The 25,736-nt window shown below is 43.0% G+C and overlaps 1 pseudogene; it reads left to right on the top strand.

Annotated features, from left to right (window-relative positions):
• Positions 1 to 1,659: 1,659 nt before the first annotated feature.
• LOC122019115 lies at positions 1,660 to 25,297 on the top strand (annotated as a pseudogene).
• Positions 25,298 to 25,736: the final 439 nt, after the last annotated feature.

The following is a 25,736-nucleotide window of genomic DNA, read 5'->3' as shown; positions in this document are numbered from 1 at the left end:
GTTCATTTAAAACTAATACTATACTTAAAAACTTTCTAAAATTAAATGAGCAGTGAGATAATAAACATCGAAAAGTTGTTCGGTTGTATCGTTAAATACTTTTAAAATTTCACAAATATTATTACAAATATTCCATTGATGTGAAAATAAATATATATTAGTATTAGTATTTTGTGTAAAAAATAAACATAATAATTCTTTATATTGAAATGAATCTTGTAATAATTGATATGTTGAATTCCAAATGTGTTGAGACATCACGTGAAAACTTTTTAGGCCTCATTCCATTAGTTTTACAAAACTTATCTCATTGTTTCATTATAGATGGATGCGACCATAAATAAGAAATTGCAGTTCTAATTGGTTTAATATGATTTTTTAAAATTTTTAATCCATCTTGAACACATAAATTTAAAACATGGTATACACAACGAATATGAACAAATAAACCATGTTGACAAACAAATTTAGTTCTTCCATGCAAGTGGTATTGAAACTAGCATTATCTAATGATATTGAAAAACTTTTGTGAGTTAATCTATATTCTTCTAAAATTAAACATAATAATTGTGCGATGTTATGAGTCATATGTGATTCATTAAAAACTCTATAAGCTAACAATCTTTTTTAGAGATTTCAAGAGTTATCGATCCAATGGTCACACTCATATACTAATGTGTTTGCCCATGATCACTCCAAATATCAGAACATAAAGAAACTTTATTATTTAATTTACTAAATTCATCAATTAAATTTTTTTTTCCTTATTTTGTTAATTTTTTACTTGTGCGAGTAAGTGTAGTCCTATGAACACGTTTAACACATGGATTAAGAGATTCTTTATAAAAATCTTCAAATATGCATTTAGATCTAAAACTAATAGAAAGATGTTCTACGGAAATAAATTTAACTAATGATTCTCTTTATTTATTATCATAATATAAAAAAAATCGGAATCAGTACTACCGCTAATTGAAGAAAATCTAGATAATTGTGTTTGAGAACGGTTGAGTCCATATTCCGTCCGATGCTTCGTTTCTATGTGTCGTTTCAATGACCTATAGCTGCCGTCGGCTTAGAATTTGTAGGAAACATTGTAGTGCTTACATTTTACATGCAATTCTACCGACGGAAGAGTGACCTTCTCAAAATGTTTAGTGAAAATATAAGATTTTAGAGGAGGAATTTCCCGAATCTTAGAAGTAATTACATCAGTACTTGTGTTTCAGGTGTCGAAATCGAAGGTGCTCGGTCTCATCATCGGTGGATTGAATGTTGGAATCCCCGTGCGAATTCACTATTTCCTTTCCCCTTTGAGATCTAGATAATGAACCTCCACGGCCTCCTTCCATTATAGTTGAAAATTTGAAACGAAAGTGCGTAGAAATAGAGACTTGGAGTCGAAAATATGTAGAGAATGCGAAATTGAAAATAAGAGTAGAGAAGATGTTGTGAAAATAATGAAATGAACTCTTTATTTATAGAGTTTCGATAGTAACGGACACTAAATCATAGTCATTGATCAAAAAATGGTCAAATGATCTTAATTGTTGGAAAAATACCCAAAAACACCCCCCACCACCCCCTCAACGGCTATAAACTGCCGGTTAACCGACGATTCCAACGGCTAGGAACCGGCGGTTCCAACAGTTTTAAACAAAAACAAAAAAATTAGCCAGCCGAACCGACAGTTCGCCGGTTTTGGGGGTCTGGAACCTGCTGAGCAGATTCCAGTTCGGCTCGGCATCCTGCCAGGCTGGTTCCAGTTTGGCCCGGCAACCTAGGTCAACGGGCAACCGGCCTGTTGACCCGGTTACGGGCCCGAGCTGGGTCGTCAGGTCTACCAGAGAGCCATCTTTACCTTCAGCAAGTAAAAATCTTCATGGAAATGAACAATTGACACCAAGTTATACCGCTCAATGTCAAATGCTGGCCTCTTGTCTCAGCATGAAATGCAGCAAGAATTTCTTTTCATCTCTATGGACTCTAATGATGCTCAACACAGTGAGATTTCTCCTGTACCCTCAAATGGCATTCAGTTTGATATGCACCATGTCATAGGTCTACAAAACCAGTATATATCCTATGACAAGATTGTATGACATGAAATTTTTTTTACATTGGCAAGAAAACGCGAGGTATGTACAACCTCTTCATACAGGGATAATTTTCTTAAAAGAATAGTTGTTATATAATGCTTCAATTTGTGCAGTGTGATGAAGCAAGGGTTGCTAAGGAGGTTGAAGTGCGTGAGAAACAGATAAGGAAAGAGTTTGAGAAACAAGATTTTCATGAGAAGAAAGGTGCCAATTCATCACTAATGTTTTTTTTTTTTCCTTTCTTCACTATTTGGTGCTGAAACAAAATTATCATTCCATAGAGGGAAGGGCAAATGAGGAGGGAAATTCACAGACATGGTTGTGAAAGAAGAAAAGAAGAGCAGTGGATGGTGCACCAAAAGCAATGAGAAGAAGAGAAGGTTCAACAAGAACAAAGACATGAAAATAAACGCAGAGAGAAGTTTATGCTAAAGGAATCCCTTAGAGTAGGTTACATAATTTTCGTCTGAGTCCCATAATCTCTGTTAGTTTCCTAGCATCTTTCTGGATGATTTTGGGGTGAAAAGTTGAGACAGAGAGAATAATTGAAGCGTGTTAAGGAAGCAGAAATACAGAAAGCTGCAAAAGGGAGAGCTACTGCCTGCAGAATTCGGAGGCAATATATGGAGTTTATTGAGGATGAGCAACTAGAGTTAATGGAGTTGGCTGCAATGAATAAAGGACTTATCTCGATCTTTAGTCTTGACAGTGATACGTTGCAACAATTGGATTCTTTCAGAAGTATGGTTCTTCTAGTTTTAAAGCTTATTTATATTAATTTGCTTGATATGCTTTCTGTGTACTTGTGATCCTCATATTGAGTTTATTTAGTATTAGTTCTGAAATATTGCTTTTATTACACTTTCTAGGTGAGTGTTTCTTGTACTCTAATTGCTCTTTTTATATTATTCTTACAAATTAGTATGATTATTGTTTTTGTTTTCTCTATTTAAGTACTAGCTTAGTTTCCACCATCACAAAACACTCACAACCTATACTGCAGGTATGTTGCAGGTATTTCCACCAAGCTCTGTGAAACTGAGAAGGCCTTTTGGTATTCAACCCTGGGTGGATTCTGATGAAAACATAGCAAACCTTCTTATGGTGCATTTCCTCGTGTCACTATGATTATTCTCTCAGAATTTTTGTTTTCTTGGCTAAATGATGATTATTACTCCATTACCTTGCAAGTTTTTGGTTCCTCCTGCATGCCATGTTTTTTCTGTTTTCTTAGCGCTGTTAATCTCACATATTAGAATTTTGTCCTCCGAAAGAAATTATGAAATATGCATTCTCAGTATTTAATTTATTCTCTATAGGTATGTTGCAGGTTTTTCTGTTTTCGTTTTTGGCATTGGGGAATTATGTTTTTTTCCTGAGCTTTGTAATCCCACTTCAGCCATTCAATCAAGTTTTCTTGACATTGTGTTACACTGCTGGTTGAAATTGCAGGCATGGAGGTTCTTAATTACTTTTGCTGATGTACTTGGACTCTGGCCTTTCACACTTGAAGAGTTTGTGCAAGCTCTCCATGATTATGTGTGGGCTGCTCTCTAAACTATACCCTATGCTTATGAATCATCAAATCATCTGCAAAGCTAGAATGACATAATATCTGATGTTAAGTCCATTTATAATGCTGTGGTGGTAAATATACCAGTATTGATGTATACATAAAAAAAAGATCTCTGTTGTTGATTAAGAATTTTGGATATTTTTAGGCCATTTTTTTTTTCTCGTTAAAACAACTTTCATTTTTGTTGTGGATTCTTTTCTTAACCAAATTACCCTTTTTTGCTAGATTTATTTTGTTCTTAATTCATCTACTACCGTAGGTCTCCTCATTATGTGAGCTTTTTGGTGAATCTTGTAGATTCTTGACATGGTAATATTAGGAACCAATATTAATTAACACTTGTGATATCTGCACCTTGAAATCTATGATATTTGACAAGAAATTGAATTTACAGAACTAGCTAATTTTCTTGTGCCCTTATTGGTTTATATGGTAATGTGTCATAACTCAACTATATTTAACACACATATCTGTCTATAGAAGTAGTAAAAATATAAAGTACCATATGCAGTAGCTGAAGTTCATTATTTTCCATCCACCGTGTTGCTGACTGATAGTTTGTTAAAATGATTAGCGTCAACCATGTGATTGGTTGAGATGTTGTTAGTGGTGATTACTCATTGACCTGTTATATCATATTTATATGCTCAAACTGTAGATGACTAGGTTGTTAATATTATGCTAAATGTAGCTATAAAATCAGTAAAAGCAGCTTCAACTTCTCAACTCAATTCCTAAAGGATTCAAGACTCTTGGGTGGAATCTCTGTTTCCCTGCTTAAATCCATAATCAAGGACATAGTGGATCTTGTAAGGAATTCTGTTATAACAGTCCGTGCTAATCAGAGTAATTATGCTAATCCTAGCAGTGGTCATCTCCATATTGTTGAGGGGGTCGGCTTTGTTATCTCCTTTAACTTTATACTTTCTCAGTTACTTATTTCCATTTTTGATCTCCTTTAACTCATTTCCAGCTTCTCCTTTCCTTTGCAAGCTTATGCTTGGGGCTTCAACATTCAGAGTTGGCAGCACCATTTGAATTGCTTGACATGGCCTGAGATACTGCGACAAATTGTTTTGTAAGCTGGACTTGTGCACCAACTGAAGAAAAAAGGATGTTGCAATCGCATATTTCTGCGATAAAAATGTGGTAATTTTGCTGCATAAACTTTGACAAAATTTGCTATTATGCAATTATTCTTCTCTTTATAAATTAAAGTGTTATTTGATTGTTACTGCTTTTTGTCTCGTTTAATTCGCTGACATTTTTTTTTCTGCAAAAGGCAACTCTTTGTTGCATTGTGCACAATGAATAAACAAACTTTTGTCATGTTATTTTAACAAATGGTTCTGAATGCACCTTTTTTATATGTAACAAGATAATAAATTATTTCCTAATAAAAAAATATTGATGTAATGTCAAAGGTATAGTTAGTGCCTTAGCGGGCATTGATTTTGATGGGAAAAGCTCCAATAATCTCACTTGGGTTCGGTAGATATTCCTGTCCGTAGTTGGCAAAGTCTGTCATTCCCAATCTAATTGTTTTCCTGATTTCTCAGTCATATGACTACTATCAAAACATATAACTAGGGTTGTAACTGACAATGTTCAAGCTTTTTTTTTTTTTTATTAAGCTTGTCCAATCTTGTTTGTTAAAATGAATTTGCAACATGGTTGTCCTTATAATTTTGTTAAATCGTTGATTAAAATGAATAAACATATATTGTTACTCAGTTTAACATATTCTATATAATTTGAAACTCTAAAGTTCATATACATGCTTATCATATTCATTATATATTTAATTAAAACCTAAACAAATAAGATGATTATTGAGCGCTAAACATACTCGTAAACAAATTTGTTCGCAAACGTTCACAAGTTTTATTCATGAGGATTAAAAAGTGAGCTCATTAGTGTTCAAATGTGATTCTTTTATATATTTTTAACATAAACAAGAATTAATCATGAATATTACAGGACCACATATTCATTGGCATTCCTACGCATAATGCAAGAAGGCCAGAGAAACATAGATTGAGTGAAAATTGAAGGAATACAACCTAAATCAGGTCAGAAATGGATGACCTGTTCAAATCATGTGTGCAAAGATTGTACAACGACAGGAATGAGTTGGGTAGCGGCAAAGTTGAAAAAGAAAATGAGAAGACAGAAGACCTATATAGGGAAGGAGAAACATACTGTCAAGGGCATTTGAAGAGTGATTTTTCTGGTCTTGAGTAATTAATGGCGTAATTGCGAATTTGACAGTACATTTGGGTGCGATCTAGTGAAGAAGATATGAATAGGTGACGTGGGAAGAAAGAAAGGGTTGACAATTAATACGGCAAGTATATAAGGTATACTATTATTGGTTTAATTAGCTAAAGATATTAGATATATTAGGGAGAAAGGTGGTTTGAGGTTTAATATGGTAATCAAGTGACACTCACTTATTAGGTAATTTTTAATCCTTCACAAGTGTCAAATATAAGTAAATTTCATTAGATCATATAATATCACACAATTAATCAATAACTTTATTACTAAAAAGTATTACTGCAAATTAAATTAATGATATGATAGTATGAAATTGTAATTTTATTACTATTATTATTATTATTATTATGTATTAGCATATATTAAGTTAATGATATTAATAACTAATATTATTTATAATTTTTAACAAGTCTCCAAGAATTGCATCTTTTCGGATGAGTGTCTGTACCCTTATTTATAAATAATGTGGCTGACACTTAAATCTATATCTGTGTCCAATATTTGTACCAGAGTCTGAGCAGCATAGGTAATAATATTTTTGAATATCAATTATGCACAAAATTGATGAGATTGTGCTCAATGAAATACTCCAGAATTGCTTTTTGAATTGGAGACTTGACGAATGTGCAACTGCGAGCTGGGAGATTTTAAAATTTCCATTGTCAGGTCAATCCTTCCATCGTTAAAGTAGTATTTCTTTTTTGTTTCCATTGTTACTTCTAAAATATCAACTAATTTATATTCAGAGTAATGGTGGCAAAGATATCATTTCCACTTTGCGAAACGGCTTGGCTGTTAAAAAATGCTGTTGCTTCAATGCATGAACGGGGGCACACATATTGCCAAAGATCTTGGCATTGCTTGACTCCTGGAACAGTTAAATTTGTTGCTTCAGGTTCTTTCGCTTGAAGGTGGTAGAGGCTTGACAATACATGAAGTTGCCAGCAAGATTCAGGTATATGCTTTCTGTAAGGTTGTTTCCTTGTTCTTGATTTATTTAACCAAGTTGTTTCATTATTAGAAATCTGGGTTGAGAGATCTAACAACAAGCAAGACACCTAAGGGATCAGTTGCTGCAGCTCTATCATGTGATACATAACTTTTTGAGAAAATTGCTCCTTCGACATATTGTGTGCAATCCCAATATAGAAAAGATCCTGCAGATGCTGATGCAATACTCTCTGCGGTTCTGACAAAAGTACAAGGTTTTCAAAGTGCACTTTCAGATTCTGAAGAAGCATAAAAGGATATAGAAGATGTAGATGATGCAGAAAGTGATGAAGATACAGAAGATGCTGATGATGATCCTGAGGTTGATGATGCCGGCATGGATCCGACATTGGGTAAGAATGACCTGTTTGGTAGCAAGCTAAAAGACCCTAGAATGTACACTTCACTAGGTAAGGGGAAAGGAGGAGATACTGAAGACACTCTATTAATTACTTTTGGAAATGTTGAGAAGGTTCCTCCAAACCCTTGTTCAGATAACTTGAAAACAGTAGGTATTTCTGGTGCTGCTGAACATACTGATGCCAGTTTAAAGTACCATGAATCAGCTAACCCTGACATGGAGGATACAGAGATTCATGAAAGCAACTTTGGTGAACCATGGGTTCAGGGCCTATCAGAAGGTGATTACTGTGAGTTGAGTGTTCAAGAACGCCTGAATGCACTTGTCTCTTTGATAGGTATAGCTATTGATGGAAACTCTATACGAGCAGTTCTGGAGGTACTGATACCATATATTTATGCTATGTTCTTTATAATTTCTGGTTTCTGATTGTGTTATTCACTCGAGGTTTAACAGGAACGTATAGAAGCTGCAACTGCACTTAAAAAATGTGGGCAGAAACACAACTAGAAATAAGACGTTCAAGACAAGAATACTCCAGCCAATTACATGGTACTTTGGATGGATACATCATACAAGTCTGAGACTGCCCAAACTAATGCTGCAATAGGGGGAAACCAAACTCCACTTGACAATGTTGACAAGGTTAATGATGATGATACGGATATGATAGGGGTAGAGAAGAAATAATGGGAAAGAAGGAGGGTATTTAGGTCTTTTCGCTAACTAGGCTTGAAGTGGGGAATATTGTAGTATGCAAAAGAGGGGGTCTCGGCTTCGTTCAGGCGCCGCCAACTCCTCCTTCCTCCTCATGCTTCTCGCCGGAGACGACGCCATCGCCGGCCGCCACACCTCCTCTCCTCCTCTCCCTGCTTACACGCGCCATCACCTTCTCCTCTCTCCCTCTGCTCCTCACGTCGCCATCGCCGGAAAGGCCGGTACTCTCTCCCCATCCGCCTCGCGACGCCGGTGACGACTGACCACTGTTCCTCTCCCGCTCCTCCTCTCGTAGTCGCCGTGAACCAAAAGGAAAGGGGTTGTTTTTGGTTCGTGTTTGCCGTCACCAGGAGGAACCCACAGAATCGGACCTTCTTCTTCACATGTACGATGCCGTCGTCGGAGCCGAGACCGGCCACCACCTCTTCCCCTCTCCCTCTCCTCACCGTGCGGCCACTTCTCCTCCTCGCGACGCCGCCGCCTGACCGGCCACTGCTCCTCTCTCCTTCCTCTCTCGATGGTAGCAACCTCTAGCCACCTTCACCGCCACCTTCACAACGCCGGCGACAGATCCTCCCTCTTCCTCTTCCTCTCCACAGCGAAGGCGACAACCCCTCCATCTTCTTCCTCCTTCTCCTCACAACGCCGGTCACAGCACCGCCTCCTCCTTCCTTCTCCTCGCTATGTTGCCATCCTCCTCCTCGGATGTCGTTGCTTCCTCTCCTATTCGTGCATACTGCCGGCGACGCCAACAGTCGGCGCCCATAGCCTCCGGCTGCCGCCCTTTAGACTGTAGTACAGCCAAGCATGGTCTCACCAGCGGTCTCCTCCAGGACGTCGCAGCGTTGCTTCTCGTATTGCTTCATCTCAGGCCACTTCTTGATCGTCCGCATCGTCGGGTATCGTTGATGCGGGTCGGGCCTCCGAGTCCGCGTTGTTGTTATATTCTGTTATTACTTGTATGATATTTTTTATGTCCCGATCTGCATGCCGGTGTTTTATCCCGGCCTGCGTGCCGATCTAGTTTCTCGGCTTGCGTGCCAATATTTTGTCTCGGCCTGTGTGTCGATCTCGTTTCCCAGTCTATATGTTGACTTCGTGTCCAGGCCTGCGTGCTGCTAGTACCCCCGCCTGCGTGCCGGTGTTTTATCTCGACCCGCAGTTCGTCTTCCGAGCCCATACCGCGGGCAGCTCCTCGTCGTCAGATCCAGCTCTCCAGCCTGATCGGAGTCATCTACTCTTCCGGGTCACGACAATTCTAGCCGCGTCCCATCCGAGGGCGCCCCCATGGGCCAGGGTACGTTCTCCGTTCATATTCCATACGCATTTCATTATTTTATGGCTTAGTCTTGTACTCATATATTCGTTGGATCTGCCTCGAGCATCGGGGTACCGGGGGCCGGGTCAACCCGGTCGCTGGTTGTAGGTAGCGTTGACCAGAGGACTTCCGAAGACTTGGTCAACACGGGAGCCATCTCAGCACACCCCCTCCGGGACGTCGCGACTTCGTCAACATTTCATCCACCTCGCCAGACGGTCGTCTGACTCAGCTTCCAGACGGGATCAAATTTGGCGTCGTCTGTGGGAATATCCTTCACCTGTTCTGGAACGTGAAGATGGACGACGTCGGGAGGTTCTTTGCTATTATCACAATCCCAGAGGATCTCGATGCACATATTATTTTCTATCCTCACTCCACTGGTATTCGGGAGTCGAGGGATCGAGTGGAGCTTCAGCTGGCTGACAGGTTAGTTTTCCATTATGTTTTTTCCCTAACTCCACGGGTATTCGAGAGTTAGGAGACCGAGACAAACCCTTAGCCGGTTGGCACGGCTTCCCGATCAGGTACGCTACGAGCTCTGCTCCCTTTTTACGATTATAGGAACTGATATAGCTCTATGATAAGAGAGTAAAATCCTAGTTCCTTGGTCAAAGACTAGGGCCTTCGATTCTTGATCGGACACTAAGGGTCCAACTCCCCGCACATACACTTGGGACACAGCTCCCCGCTCATGCACTAGGAACACAGCTCCCCGATCATTGACTCACAGTACGACTTCCCGATCAAGATCTAAGGGCCTCGCTCTTTGATTACAGGCTAGGAACCTTACTCTCTAATCAGGGCCCAGCTCCCCGATCAGGTGTACTACAGGCTCTGTACCCTTTACCATGAGAGTTTGCATCCTCTTACTGCTACAGGCTCTGCACCCTTCACCATGAGGCTCTGCATCCTCTTACTGCTATAGGCTCTACACCCTTCATTATGAGGCTCTGCATCCTCTTATTGCTACAAGCTTTGCATCTTTCACCATGGGCTCAACATTCTCTTACTGCTATATGCACTTCACTCTATTATTATTATATGCTCTGCATCCTTCACTTGTTGTGCAGCCTCTTACATCTACAGGTGTTGCTCTCTTCACCTACGGTGCTCTGCTTCCTTCTATGGCTATGGGCTCTGCTCCCTTATATTGGCTTCGCGCCCTTTATCTTCTCCCCTCGTTCCACGGGTATTCGGGAGTTGAGGGATCGAGACAGATCCTCAGTCGATTGACATCACTTCGTGATCAAGTATGATAAAATCTCTATTTCTTCACATTGCTATGGGTTCCGCTTCTATGGGCTTCAAGGCTTATCTTCCCCCGTTCAGGGTCGAGATATCGCCACTGGTCTTGCGCTAGAGTATCATCACCGGCTTGGATCGGAGTATCGCTAACGATCTCTGTCGAGCCTCCAGACCAATTCCCAGTCAGGCCTCCAGACCAATTCCCGGTCGGGTCTCTAGACCAATTCCCGGTCGGGCCTCCAGACTAATTCCCGGTTGGGCCTCCAGACCAATTCCCGGTCGGTCTTTCAGATCAATTCCCGAGCAGGTCTCCAGATCAAGTCCTGGTCAGATCTCCAGATCAATTCTGGGTCAGGCCTTTAGATTGCTTTTTTGTCAGGCCTCCAGAGCAGTTCCCGGTCAGGTCTCCAGAACATTTCCTGGTCAGGCCCCCAAAACACCTCCCAGTCGGGATCCCAGACTCTCGCCCCAGTGCGAGTTATAAGTGAGCTCTGCTCTCACGCCCAACGACCGAGCTGCTCGGTCGGCTGTCTCAGACTCTCGTCCCAGTGCGAGTTATAAGTAAGCTCTGCTCTCACGCCCAACGACCGAGCTGCTCGGTCGACTGTCCCAAACTCTCGCCCCAGTGCGAGTTATAAGTGAGCTCTGCTCTCACGCCCAACGACCGAGCTGCTCGGTCGGCTGTCCCAGACTCTCGCCCCAGTGCAAGTTATAAGTGAGCTCTGCTCTCACGCCCAACGACCGAGTTGCTCGGTCGGCTGCCCCAGACTCTCGCCCCAGTGCGAGTTATAAGTGAGCATGCTCTCACGCCCAACGACCTCTCGGTCGTCGCTCATCACTCACTCGCAGCTCTGCATGACACTCGTCATACTCGCTTTACTCGCCGCTCTGCTCGGCACTCATCGTGCACGCTTCGTCGCTCTGCTCGACACTCATCATGCACGCTTCGCCGCTCTGCTCGGCACTCATCCTTAGCGTTTCGCTCATCGCTGTTGCTCGATCGGCACTCATCGCTTCACTCGCTGCTCTGTCCAGCACTCATCGCACTCGCTTCACTCGTCGCTCTGCCCGGCGCTCAGCATTCGCATTTCGCTCGCCTCGTTCTTATTTTGCTCGATGGGTATTCTCTCTATTTCCGGATCGACATTATTCGATTGCCTGATCGGGATTCACTATCTCTCGGTCAGCACTCGCTCGGTCGCGTTCACGGCTTCGCTCGTCCATTATTCTCTCTATCGCCCGGTCGTGATTTATCATAGCTCGGTCCGCGCTCGCTAAGTCGCGCTCACGACATGGTGCGTCAATCAGTCTCTCCATTGCCCGATAGCGATTTATTGACGATCGGTCAGTATTTTTCTCGTTCGCACTCACGGCTTCGCGCATCCATCATTCTCTCTATTTGCCCGGTCGTGATTTATCATAGCTCGGTCCGCGCTCGCTCGTTCGCATTCACGACTTGGCGCCTCGATCAGTCTCTCCATTGCCCGATCGCGATTTATTGACGATCGGTCAGTATTTTTCTCGATTGCGCTCACGGATCTGCTCGCCCAGCACTCTCTCTATTGCTCGGTCGCGATTTTACTGTCGCTGGGTCGGTATTTCCTCGATTGCGCTCATGGCTCTGCTCGCCCAACACTCTCTCTATTGCTCGGTCACGATTTTACTATCGCCGGGTCGGTATTTCCTCGGTTACGCTCACGACTCTGCTCGCCCAACACTCTCTCTATTGCTTGATCGCGATTTTACTATCGCTGGGTCGGTATTGTTAGGACCTTTGGACGCGGCTAGAGAGGGGGGTGTGAATAGCCGACCCCAAATTCACGTTTCTTCCTACAATTTAGGTTAGCGCAGCGGAAATACAATGTAGAAACGAAAGTGGAGAAGATCAAACCTCAAACACGATGATGTAACGAGGTTCGGAGATGACACTCCTACTCCTCGGCGTGTCCATAAGGTGGACGAAGCCTATCAATCCGTCGGTGGATGAGACCCCGGAAAACCGGCTAATAGAAACTCCTTCTAGGTGGAGAAACCTCGCCACAAACTTCTTGCAACAGCAAGATAGGAGTACAAAGATACAGCACAATACAAAGGCAGTAAGAATGTAAAAACACAGCTTGCCTTCTCGTCGACTGGATGAAGCAGCAACTTCACGAAACACCTACAACAGCAGGAACCAGCCGAAGGAAGCTTCCACGAAGCTTCAGGAAAATGAGAGCTCAGCAAAGCTCTGATTGCAGTAAGATCAGAAAGAAAAGAGAGACTTCTTCTACTGTAGAGGCACTCGACCCCTTTATATCCCTGAACCTGCGAACCTGCAAAGAGGGCAGAGGATACAGCAGAAAGCTAGCCGTTGTGACTCAACGGCTAGAGCTGGACCGATCAGGCTCCACCCTGATCGGTCCAGACCTTCTCTGATCGGTCTTGGGGATCGATCAGCACGCTTCACAGAGAGTTGACAAACTCTCTGATTGGTCTGTGGACCGATCAGGACTCAAGTGGATCGGTCCACAGACCGATCCCCCTCTTTCTTCTCCCGATCTTCTTCGCTTCTGTATGATTACTGATCGGTCACCAGACCGATCAGGTAATTCACAGAAACACACTGTTTGGTTACTGATCAGTCACCAGACCGATCAGTCAACCAGCGTATCACTGGATCGGTCACCAGACCAATCCAGGTTTAGAGCTCCCAGCCCTAAACCCTACCTGGTCCTGAGAACGAGCTACCGAGCCCTCTCAGACCTAGTCCGGAGAACGAGCTACCGAGCCCTCTCCGACTTCCCATGTCCGGTCCAGAAAACGAGCTACCGAGCCCTCTCTGACCTAGTCTGGAGAACGAGCTACCGAGCCCTCTCCGACTTCATCCGGTCCAGAGAACGAGCTACCGAGCCCTCTCTGACCTAGTCCGGAGAACGAGCTACCGAGCCCTCCCCGACTTTGTCCGGTCCAGAGAATGAGCTACCGAGCCCTCTCCGACTCCATCCGGTCCAGAGAATGAGCTACCGAGCCCTCTCTGACCACAGTTCGGAGAACGAGCTCCCAAGCCCTCTCCGACTTCCCATGCCAAGTTTCCATACTTGGACTTTTCCGTGCCAAGTCTCCATACTTGGACTTTTCCCGTGCCAAGCTCCCTGCTTGGACTTTTCCGTGCCAAGTCTCCATACTTGGACTTTTCTCGTGCCAAGCTCCCTGCTTGGACTTTTCACCAAATGCCTGGTCAATCTTGACCTATCTGGATTTCCCTTGCCTGGCTTCACTCACCAGGACTTTCCAACTGCCTGGCTTCACTCACCAGGACTTTCCCTTGCCTGGCTTCACTCACCAGGACTTTCACCTGGCTTCACTCACCAGGATTTCCCGAATCAGGTCGACTCACCTCGGGTCAACCAGGTCAACCTTGACCAAAGATTGCACCCACAATCTCCCAAGTTTGTATTCTGTCAAATATCAGAATACAACTTTTCTACTCTCGTCAAACATCAGAATAGAACTTTTCTATTCTCGTCAAACATCAAAATACAACTCGAGTCAGGTCAACTCGAGTCGGGTCAACCAGGTCAACCTTGACCTAAGGTTGCACCAACAATCTCCCCCTTTTTGATGTTTGACAAAAACCATAATCAAGTTAGGTTAACCTGATAACCTAACTTAGGTTTTCCAATAGTTCTCCAATCAATTTTCTTCCTTGAACATTCTCCCCAAACTCCAATGTTCTTCCTTGAACATTCTCTAGACATTTCTCCCCCTTTTTGACACACATCAAAAAGAGTGAATCAAGGTTAAGAGTTTCTTCCTAATGAAAGTCCCATACCTTTCATTGAAACCCTTAATTTCCCCCTTGATACTAAAGACAATAATCAACTTAGTGATACTTCCATATCACTCATCCTCAGAAATCTTGATGAGTAAAAACTCCCCCTAAAAGTCAACTCCCCCTTGACAATTAGGTAAAACTCCCCTAAAGGTCAACTCCCCCTTGACCATTGCACCAACAACGTCTTGGAGAGGTTCAATCCTTTAGAAGTCTAAAATACCAACTTCTAGTTGAAATTTCAGACAATCAGTCGAAAATCAGCATTTTGGCACGCTCAGCCCTTTACTGGATCGGTCACCAGACCGATCCACACTTCCCTGGATCGGTCCAGTGACCGATCCAGATCTCCCTGGACCGATCAGCATCCCCTCTGATCGGTCCACAAAGCTCTGATAGGAATTTCTGATTTTTCTCCCGAAATTCAGAAACCCCTAAAAAATCACAGAAAATTCTAAAAATTGTAAAATTTTGAGGATACATTCCTCATAACATATATTATCATGGAAAAATAATTTTCTATGAAAATAACTTCCATTTTTAAATCTTGATACAAAGTTTGAAAGACTTTGAAATAGCTCAAGGTTAATCCATCTTTGTATCAACTTGCTCAATGATGAATGCTATCACTAGAAAAGCTTCATCAATGTTTTTCAAATCAATTTTGAAATGATTTTAAACCATTAAATTTAGGATCACAATCTTAGGGCTAAATGTACATGACTTGTACACAAGCTTTCCCTATGATCCTCAATTTCGAATTAGGCTCATCTATGTACAAGAACTATGCACCTTGATCCTAACTCATAATCCTAACATCTCACACACATCTAAGGTGTATCAAACACATCCAAGTCAATTTTGATGTGAGATATGAGTTTAGGTCATCTTAAGCTAAGTTCTCATGCATTTTCTAAACAACAATTTGATCTCCATATCAAATTGTGTTTTTATCCTTAAATCAATTTAATTGATCATACATGCAAGAGATGATGACATGGCATAAAATAATATTATAAGTGAAAACATGTGCCAATGTCATGATGTCATGGCATAAAGTATGAAACTTAAATAAGGCATGACATATAACTAACCTAAGTATTATCATGACATTTCAAATGATAGTAAATTAGATATGATGTCATGACATGGCATATGACAAACAATATATGGCAAACAACATATAAAGGTATAGAAAATACCTAATTCTAGCTTTAGTTGTCATTTTTGATAATTTTGATCATTTTGCCATAAATTCTATATTCCTAAGTGTAATAGATCTAAAATCATATACTAAAGATTTTTAGATCACTATGTGCCAATTAGATTGACCCTAGAAAATTCCTCAAATGTGGTTGGCACATCCTAATCACCTTAGGAATACTTTTTAATTTCATTTTCAAGGCTTGGTTATACCTTGAAACTTCCTAAAATGCCACCTTTTGCCATGATTAGGTTAACTACTTATTCAATTAAGGTTGACACACCCTAATTCATCTAGCGTGATGGAATCACGCTCCTAGGAACCCAAAACCTATTTGAGCTCATTGGGTTCACTAAATATTCACTAGGGATGACTTCCCTAGCAACCCTCCTAATGACCCTCCTAGGCTTTAAAGCCTTGGTCATTTGGGACTCATCAAGATCAACTCTAGGGGTGACTCCCCTTGTGACCTTGGTGATGGTCTTCCTAGCCCTAGGTCTTGTTCCATAATCGAATGGAACATTATGATAAGTGGGCTTGACCACTTGAGACTTAGGTTTGTGACTCAAACCTCTCATGTCCTTGGGCTTTTGTTTTTGACCCTTAGACCCTAGAGTTGACTTCTCCAAATTCTTAAGAGTCTTTTCTAAAGTGTCAAGTCTTGACCTTAAGACTTGATTTTCCTTCTCTAATACCTCAAGTTTTAATTTGTCATTTTTCTTTGAGGTATTCCTAGGCATATGTCTAGTTGTTTTGGGATTCCTATCTAGGTTTTTCTTAACCTTAGATGAATTAATTCTAGGGTTGGTACTTCTAGTATTATCCTTATCTAGACTAACATGTTTGGCACTTAAGCACATGTATCAGTTTCTATAGTTATCATGCTTATCATTATTGACAAATGCAATAAAGCTACTAGCATGTGTCTTATTAGAATTGCAAGGATATGCCTTAAAGGGTACCTTAGGGTTTGCCTTAGCTCCCCCCATAGATGTGCTTGGTCTCTTGTCCTTGTGAGGTTGCCTCCCCCTTGGACATTGGCTCCTATAATGTCCCCTTTGCTTGCATTGGAAGCACACCACGTGCTCCTTGCCCTTGCGTATCGGGACTCCGGCTTCCTTGACCTTTGGCGCCGGTGGAGTCTTCCTAATCCTCTTTGGACATTTACTCTTGTAATGCCCATATTCCCTACACTCAAAGCACATTATATGTAATTTACTTGAAATTAAGTTGCTTGAGTTACCTAGGGTTGAGGATGGATATAAGCTCTCTTCTTCATCCCTTCCGGAGGTAAAGACTTCTTCTTCTTGCTCCAATCTTGAAGAAGAACTCTTCTCCTCTTCTTCCTTAGATGTTGAGTAGCCCTCAACTTCTAATTCCATACGTCCATGATGTGAGCTACTTAGCTCACTTGACTCCTCTTCATGACTTGAATTGGAGCTCTCCTCATGAAACTTAGCCAAGTTGTTCCACAACTCCTTGGCATCGTTGTATCCACCTATCTTACGCAAGACATCATTAGGTAATGAAAATTCAAAGATTTTCGTTACCTCATCGTTGATCATGGATCGGTGGATTTGTTCCTTCGTCCACTTCTTCTTCTCAAGAGGTTCTCCTTCTTTATCCACCGGAGGAATAAAACCTACTTGTACACAATTCCAATTTACTAGGTTAGTCATAAGAAAATACTTCATTCTTACATTCCAATACGCGAAGTCGTCACGATCGTAGAAGGGTGGAATCGTGATGTCTTCTCTAGCTTGTGCTCCCCCGGGTGTTAATCCGTCGAAGAGCAACCTTGCTCTGATACCACTTGTTAGGACCTTCGGACGCGGCTAGAGAGGGGGGGTGTGAATAGCCGACCCCAAATTCACGTTTCTTCCTACAATTTAGGTTAGCGCAGCGGAAATACAATGTAGAAACGAAAGTGGAGAAGATCAAACCTCAAACACGATGATGTAACGAGGTTCGGAGATGACACTCCTACTCCTCGGCGTGTCCGTAAGGTGGACGAAGCCTATCAATCCGTCGGTGGATGAGACCCCGGAAAATCGGCTAATAGAAACTCCTTCTGGGTGGAGAAACCTCGCCACAAACTTCTTGCAACAGCAAGATAGGAGTACAAAGATACAGCACAATACAAAGGCAGTAAGAATGTAAAAACACAGCTTGCCTTCTCGTCGACTGGATGAAGCAGCAACTTCACGAAACACCTACAACAGCAGGAACCAGCCGAAGGAAGCTTCCACGAAGCTTCAGGAAAATGAGAGCTCAGCAAAGCTCTGATTACAGTAAGATCAGAAAGAAAAGAGAGACTTCTTCTACTGTAGAAGCACTCGACCCCTTTATATCCCTGAACCTGCGAACCTGCAAAGAGGGCAGAGGATATAGCAGAAAGCTAGCCGTTGTGACTCAACGGCTAGAGCTGGACCGATCAGGCTCCACCCTGATCGGTCCAGACCTACTCTGATCGGTATTGGGGACCGATCAGGACCTATGCTGATCGGTCCCCAGACCGATCAACATGCTTTACAGAGAGTTGAACTCAAGCATCGTCATGATACCTGCATCCTGTAACTCAAATAGCTCACAGAAGATCGTTCGTTCAGAGAAATCAGAAGTTGCAGCAAAACAGCAGAATTCAAACGACATCGTTGTGGATCGGTCAGCATACCGATCCATGGTTCACTGGACCGATCCAGGTTTAGAGCTCCCAGCCCTAAACCCTACCTGGTCCTGAGAATGAGCTACCGAGCCCTCTCAGACCTAGTCCGGAGAACGAGCTACCGAGCCCTCTCCGACTTCTCATGTCCGGTCCAGAGAACGAGCTACCGAGCTCTCTCTGACCTAGTTTGGAGAACGAGCTACCGAGCCCTCTCCGACTTCATCCGGTCCAGAGAACGAGCTACCGAGCCCTCTCTGACCTAGTCCGGAGAACGAGCTACCGAGCCCTCTCCGACTTCGTCCGGTCCAGAGAACGAGCTACCGAGCCCTCTCTGACCTAGTCCGGAGAACGAGCTACCGAGCCCTCTCCGACTTCGTCCGGTCCAGAGAACGAGCTACCGAGCCCTCTCTGACCTAGTCCGGAGAACGAGCTACCGAGCCCTCTCCGACTCCATCCGGTCCAGAGAACGAGCTACCGAGCCCTCTCTGACCACAGTTCGGAGAACGAGCTCCCAAGCCCTCTCCGACTTCCCATGCCAAGTTTCCATACTTGGACTTTTCCATGCCAAGTCTCCATACTTGGACTTTTCCCGTGCCAAGCTCCCTGCTTGGACTTTTCCGTGCCAAGTCTCCATACTTGGATTTTTCTCGTGCCAAGCTCCCTGCTTGGACTTTTCACCAGATGTCTGGTCAATCTTGACCTATCTGGATTTCCCTTGCCTGGCTTCACTCATCAGGACTTTCCAACTGCCTGGCTTCACTCACCAGGACTTTCCCTTGCCTGGCTTCACTCACCAGGACTTTCACCTGGCTTCACTCACCAGGATTTCCCGAATCAGGTCGACTCACCTCGGGTCAACCAGGTCAACCTTGACCAAAGATTGCACCCACAATCTCCCAAGTTTGTATTCTGTCAAATATCAGAATACAACTTTTCTACTCTCGTCAAACATCAGAATAGAACTTTTCTATTCGCGTCAAACATCAAAATACAACTCGAGTCAGGTCAACTCGAGTCGGGTCAACCAGGTCAACCTTGACCTAAGGTTGCACCAACAGGTATTTCCTCGGTTGCGCTCACGGCTCTGCTCTCCCAGCACTCTCTCTATTGCTCAGTCGCAATTTTACTGTCGCTGGGTCGGTATTTCCTCGATTGTGCTCACGTTTCTGCTCACCCATCCTTCTCTTCATTGCCAGGTCGCGATTTATTGTCGCTCGGTCGGCGCTCGCTCGGTCGACACTCGCTCGGTCGACACTCACTCAGTCGGCACTTGCTCGGTCGACACTCACTCGATCGGCACGTTCCCGGTCGCACTTACGGCTTTTACTCGTCCTAGTCATGATTTATTTGGACGACATTTTCTCGGTCATGCATTCAACATCGCTCGTCGATCACCTTTCGCCTCGCTTAGCAATCGCTCGATCGCTCTGCTCGGCCTCGTCCGAGCGTCTTCGCGATATCACTCGGTCTCCCTCAGCATCTGATCGATCGTTTGCTTGTCGTGCATTTCGAATTATTTCTCGTTGCTCGCTCGATTCTGTTTGAGTCACATGCTTAACATTGTCACAGCTACTCGTTCGACATTATATGACAGACCTGCAATATGACTCTGCAGTCAGTAGCGATTCTGTTTTTTGTTCGGATGGGTCTAGTCAGTCGGGCTTGCGCCTCCTTCGACTAGACTTGAGGGACGGGAGGCTTGTGATACGGATATGATAGGGGGGGTAGAGAAGAAATAAGGGGAAAGAAGGAGGGTATTTAGGTCTTTTCGCTAACTAGGGCTTGAATAGGGAATACTGTAGCATGCAAAAGAGGGGGTCTCGGCTTCGTTCAGGCGCCGACAACTCCTCCTTCCTCCTCATGCTTCTCGCCGGAGACGACGCCATCGCCGGTCGCCACACCTCCTCTCCTCCTCTCCTTGCTTAACGCGCCGCCACCTTCTCCTCTCTCCCTCTGCTCCTCACGTCGCCACCGCCGGAAAGGCCGGTACTCCTCTCTCCCCATCCGCCTCGCGACGCCGATGACGACCGACCACTGTTCCTCTCCCGCTCCTCCTCCCGTAGTCGCCGTGAACCAAAAGGAAAGGGACTGTTTTTGGTTCGTGCTCGCCGTTGCCAGGAGGAACCCACAGAATCGGACCTTCTTCCTCACATGTACGACGCTGTCGCCGGAGCCGAGACCGGCCACCACCTCTTCCCCTCTCCCTCTCCTCACCGTGCGGCCACTTCTCCTCCTCGCGCCGCCGCCGCCTGACCGGCCACTGCTCCTCTCTCCTTCCTCTCTCGCTGGTAGCAACCTCTAGCCACCTTCACCGCCACCTTCACAACGCCGGCCACAGATCCTCCCTCTTCCTCTCCACAGCGAAGGCGACAACCCCTCCATCTTCTTCCTCCTTCTCCTCACAACGCCGGTCACAGCACCGCCTCCTCCTTCCTTCTCCTCGCTATGTTGCCATCCTCCTCCTCGGATGTCGCTGCTTCCTCTCCTGTTTGTGCATACTGCCGGCGACGCCAGCAGTCGGCGCCCATAGCCTCCGGCTGCCGCCCTTTGGACTGCAGTACAGCCAAGCATGGTCTCACCAGCGGTCTCCTCCAGGACGCCGCAGCGTTGCTTCTCGTATTGCTTCATCTCAGGCCACTTCTTGATCGTCCGCATCGTCGGGTATCGTTGATGCGGGTCGGGCCTCCGAGTCCGCGTTGTCGTTATATTCTGTTATTACTTGTATGATATTTTTTATGTCCCGATCTGCATGCCGGTATTTTGTCCCGGCCTGCGTGCTGATCTAGTTTCTCGGCCTGCGTGCCGATATTTTGTCTCGGCCTGTGTGCCGATCTCGTTTCCCGATCTATATGCTGACTTCGTGTCCAGGCCTGCGTGCCGCTAGTACCCCCGGCCTGCATGCCGGTGTTTTATCTCGACCTGCAGTTCGTCTTCCGAGCCCGTACCGTGGGCAGCTCCTCATCGTCAGATCCAGCTCTCCAGTCTGATCGGAGTCATCTACTCTTCTGGGTCGCGACAATTCTAGCCGCATCCCATCCGAGGGCGCCCCCTGGGGCAGGGTACGTTTTCTGTTCATATTCCATACGCATTTCATTATTTTATGGCTTAGTCTTGTACTCATATATTCGTTGGATCTGCCTCGAGTATCGAGGTACCGGGGGCCGGGTTAACCCGGTCGCTGGCTGCAACTAGCGTTGACCAGAGGACTTCCGAAGACTTGGTCAACACGGGAGCCATCTCAGCGCACCCCCCTCCGGGACGTCGCGACTTCATCAACATTTCATCCACCTCGCCAGACGGTTCGTCTGACTCAGCTTCCGGACGGGATCAGATGACAATCTAGAAGCAAACAAGGAGCAGTTTGTCGACCTGAATCAGGTTAATCTGGGCTATAGTTCTATGCAAGAACAAACTCCTGACACTTCATCTGTTCAGCAAAGTGGATATGCTGCTGAGAAGTCTCATGCACTGTTAAAATCTTTTATTGGTCATAAGTCAGGGCAACTTTATGCATACCGGTCATTACCCTTGGGTCATAGGCAAAATTGCTACTGGCTATTTTCAACATCTTCTTCACCAAATGATCCTGGTTCTGGAAGAATCTTTTTTGAATGTAAAGATGGTCATTGGAGCCTTATTAATTCAGAGGAGGTAACTTTACATTTGGCTTCTTCCTGCACTAAAATAAAAATTCTTCAAAATGATGAACTTACATGATATTTTTTTGTTTTGTTTTGTTTTTGTCTCGTTCATGAGTGCAATTACCTTCATAGTGCCCACAACTCCACATTCTCCTATCAAGACTATCATGTTACCTATAATTTCTGCTAAATCCATCAAAACTGCAGACCCAGTGATTGCTTCACTATTTATTTGGATACCATGTGTGTAATAAAATTGTATGGCCCCTATGATATGCGTCTCATTGATGAAGAGTAAGGAGTCCATCCATGTAAGCTAAACATTCTTCATCATGAGTCATGTAGCTTCCATGTGCTTTACCATATTGATATCCTCAATCGCACAATAGACACTTATTGTACCAACTTCCACCTATTTATGAAGAGTTCTTAAATTGCCCATTGCAAGGAAAAAAGATGTAGAAGGTGATCAATTCTTCCCAATTGAAGACATAATGTGCATAAGAACCAGCTAGATCCTGCAATCTGATGAATTAAGGATATTGTATATACTCTTGTTCAAAACTCAAGTGCTGAAGTAATTGACCTTTGCAAGTCTCAGGTTTTATTATTATTATGTTTAATTTGTCATCTATGAATGCAGGCATTTGATGCACTTTTAGCTGCTCTAGACACTCGTGGGATCAGAGAATCACATTTGCACTAAATGCTGCTCAGAATAGAGAGAAATTTCAAAGAGGCAATTAGGCAGAGACAGAAAACTATCAATTCATTAAAGTCAGTTGGAGATCATGCTAAACCAAGGGATCCTAAAATAATGTCAAGCCCAGACTGGAGTGTTGAAAACGGCAGTCCTAATAGTCCTCTCACTGGGCTCACTTCTGATGTGTTAGAGAACTCAATGTCTTTCAAGATTGGATTTGAGGGAGATGATGCCGAAAAAAAATCTGCTCGTATTATACATCAAGGTTTCTTGAGATGGATGTGGAAAGAATGATGCAATGCACATGTATTATGCACAATGAAACACGGGGAGAAAAGATGTTCTGAGCTCCTTCACACTTGTAATTCTTGCTTCCAATCTTTCTTACTCGAAGAAAGGCATTGTCCTTCATGTCACAAGACATTTAAGACCTTTCAAACTTCTAATGCACTTTTTTCAGAGCATTTGGCCTTGTGCAAACAGAAAAGGAAGTCGGACCCCGACTGGAAATCCGAACTCTCTAACTCTACTCTTCCAATAAGGATCAGATTGCTAAAGGCACAACTATCCATGTTTGAGGTTGGAACTGCTGTAAACCTAACTCTTTTATGATATTTCCTTGTTGGCACTATTAATTTTTTTGTTAGTTTAATTATGTATGCTACTTTGTTAATCACAGGCTGGTATTCCAGCTGAAGCAATTCAGAGTTTTTGGACAGAGCGTTATACGAAATCTTGGGCTGTAAAATTGGACGCTTCAACATCTGCTGGGGAATTGTCTCAGGTTTTCAACTGTTCATGCCATTAACCACATTATTTCCATTTCCTATTACGTTGGAATAAAACTGAACTCATGATAAATCTTGGAACTACACAAATTATCTCACTTGATTTTCTGTTATTGATTTTTTTAATCCAATTCTTAATAGTACCAAAAGATCATATTTTCTTGGATTACATTAATCAATAGCAGTTTTTCTTCTCCAACATTAGTAAATATTTGGTGGCTGGAGCATTTCTTTAATTGAACACAGTTGTGTGATTTTTTTGGGTAACGTGCCAGATTTTCTCTCATCGAACTTTAAAACAACAGCTCAACTGCTGAGTTCTACTGGCGAGGTTGATGCAGACTTTTTCTCTGCCCTGTGCAGCTGTGCTGCCATGGGTTTCTGACACTTCAGCAGCTGTTGCATTAAGGCTATTAGATCTTGATTTATCAATTTCATCTAAATTGAACCAGAAGCTCGAATTTCAAAAAGAAAAGGAAGGATATCAAAATGTAAGTTCCATTTTTTTTCTGTTTTCTTTCTTGTATATCAGAATTTAACGAACATATGGCTTTTGTATTTGAATCATAGTGGCCTGGACTATTAATAAATTGAAGATCCAATGATAAGAAATAATTGTTGTAGGTCCTACTATACTCTAGTAATATTTGTGAAACATTGGACTGTTGTAAAAATCCAAAGCAGCCTAATGTGGGCCATAACTGGCATCCAAAGATGGTAAAAAACGTTAACAAAATTTATCAGTAAATCTTCATTATGTATCTAGTCTAGTTGTAGTGGATATGCTTTCCAATCAACCTAGTTAAACCATGCATTGAATATTTCAATGCTAATAACAGTCTGAAATGCTAATAAATGCCAAGCTGGAATCTCAGAAAGATGCTATGACCTAGTTCTTATAGGTTCCCTCTATGAATTCACTCCATTTTTCTCTTTTGAACCATTAACCATAAGGAAAGAGTAAGCTGAACTTATTTCGAGTTCTCCCGCGTGTCCCTGGAAAGCATTTCCTTCGGTTTTAAGATCTCCGTTTAGCAATTCTTTTGTGTAATCAACATTTGTAGTATTTCCTACAAGAGTTAGTATTTTGTAGTAATTTATTGCATTTCTTATCACTGCATCTTTTTGTGTTTTTATAGAAAGTAATCCATGTTTCGTTTTAAAATTTTCAAATGATAGTGAAAACTAGTGAAAAAAACTGGAAGTTGTTAACGTCACAGAATGTTATTTTCCTAGTTCTTTTGTTAGTGTTCTGCAGCAGTTACATATCCGATGCCAGTATTAATTTCACGGGTCTAAAGAATGTTTGTTGTGCAGAAGATTCCATCACGCTATGCTGTTGTCAACAACATGCAGAAGGTAAAGACTAGGGAAACACCTGAACAAGTTGATTACCTGAATGAGGGAAGGGGACACAGGGGCCGGGGCAGAGGTAATGAAGGCCAAGTAAGTCGTGGAGGAAGAGGACAAGGACAAGGACGACGGAGAGGGTCAAGAGGAAGTGCAAGTAGGTCAACTGATAGTGACCTGATTTAGTCCCACTTTTTTAAATTTTTTATCCATTTGATCTTTCCGTCAACTAGTAGTTAAAATTAACGGAACAATCGAATCAATCCAAAGAAAAGCCCAAAATAAAAGCCCTAACGCCTCTTTAGAGGAATTGATTCTCCTCTTCAAATCGTCATCTTCGGAGCTGCCTCTCACCGTCCAAGAGTTTGCTCACACCGCCATTCAATTCATCATCTCAATCCAGCAATCCTCCTTCACACTCTTCCACAAGCTCAAGGTAAGACTTTTATTCGCTACTTGTTTTCTTTCAATTTGATTTTTCAGTCTAACTATTTCCAGGAATCTTATTATTCTCATTCTTGTCACATGTTTCTTTCTTCTTGAGCTATGGACTCAAAAAAAATTAAACTTTGCTGAATAAGAAATTATTATAGGCAGAGCAATGAAAATTAATGTTGTTTCTGTCAATTGGTGCATGTTTCTTTCTTCTTGAGTTATGGACTTGTTTGTAACAATTATTTGGGTGTTTCCATTGAATAGGCAGAGCAACGAAAATATCAAAACTTTCATGACATGAGATGGCAGAAAAGTTAGGATACGAATTTGGGGTGCAATTGCAAGTTTGGTTGCATTTGACGGTGAAATATCCTTTTTTATTTTAGTCCAATTATAGTGCCATTAAGATGCAAAAGCCAATAAGTTAGCTAGGTGTACGAGTGAAAGTGTGAAACTACTTTAATTCCAAGAGCATATTCCTTGATTAGATCAATGTTTATTCATTTGTGAGAGCAAAAGATACCGCCCTTTGTGAACCAAATTAAAT

The sequence above is a fragment of the Zingiber officinale genome, chromosome 9A (genome assembly GCF_018446385.1).
Source record: "Zingiber officinale cultivar Zhangliang chromosome 9A, Zo_v1.1, whole genome shotgun sequence".
Classification (NCBI taxonomy): Eukaryota; Viridiplantae; Streptophyta; class Magnoliopsida; order Zingiberales; family Zingiberaceae; genus Zingiber; species Zingiber officinale.
The sequence above is the reverse complement of the archived record's forward strand: the minus strand, read 5'-3'. Positions and strand labels throughout refer to the sequence as shown.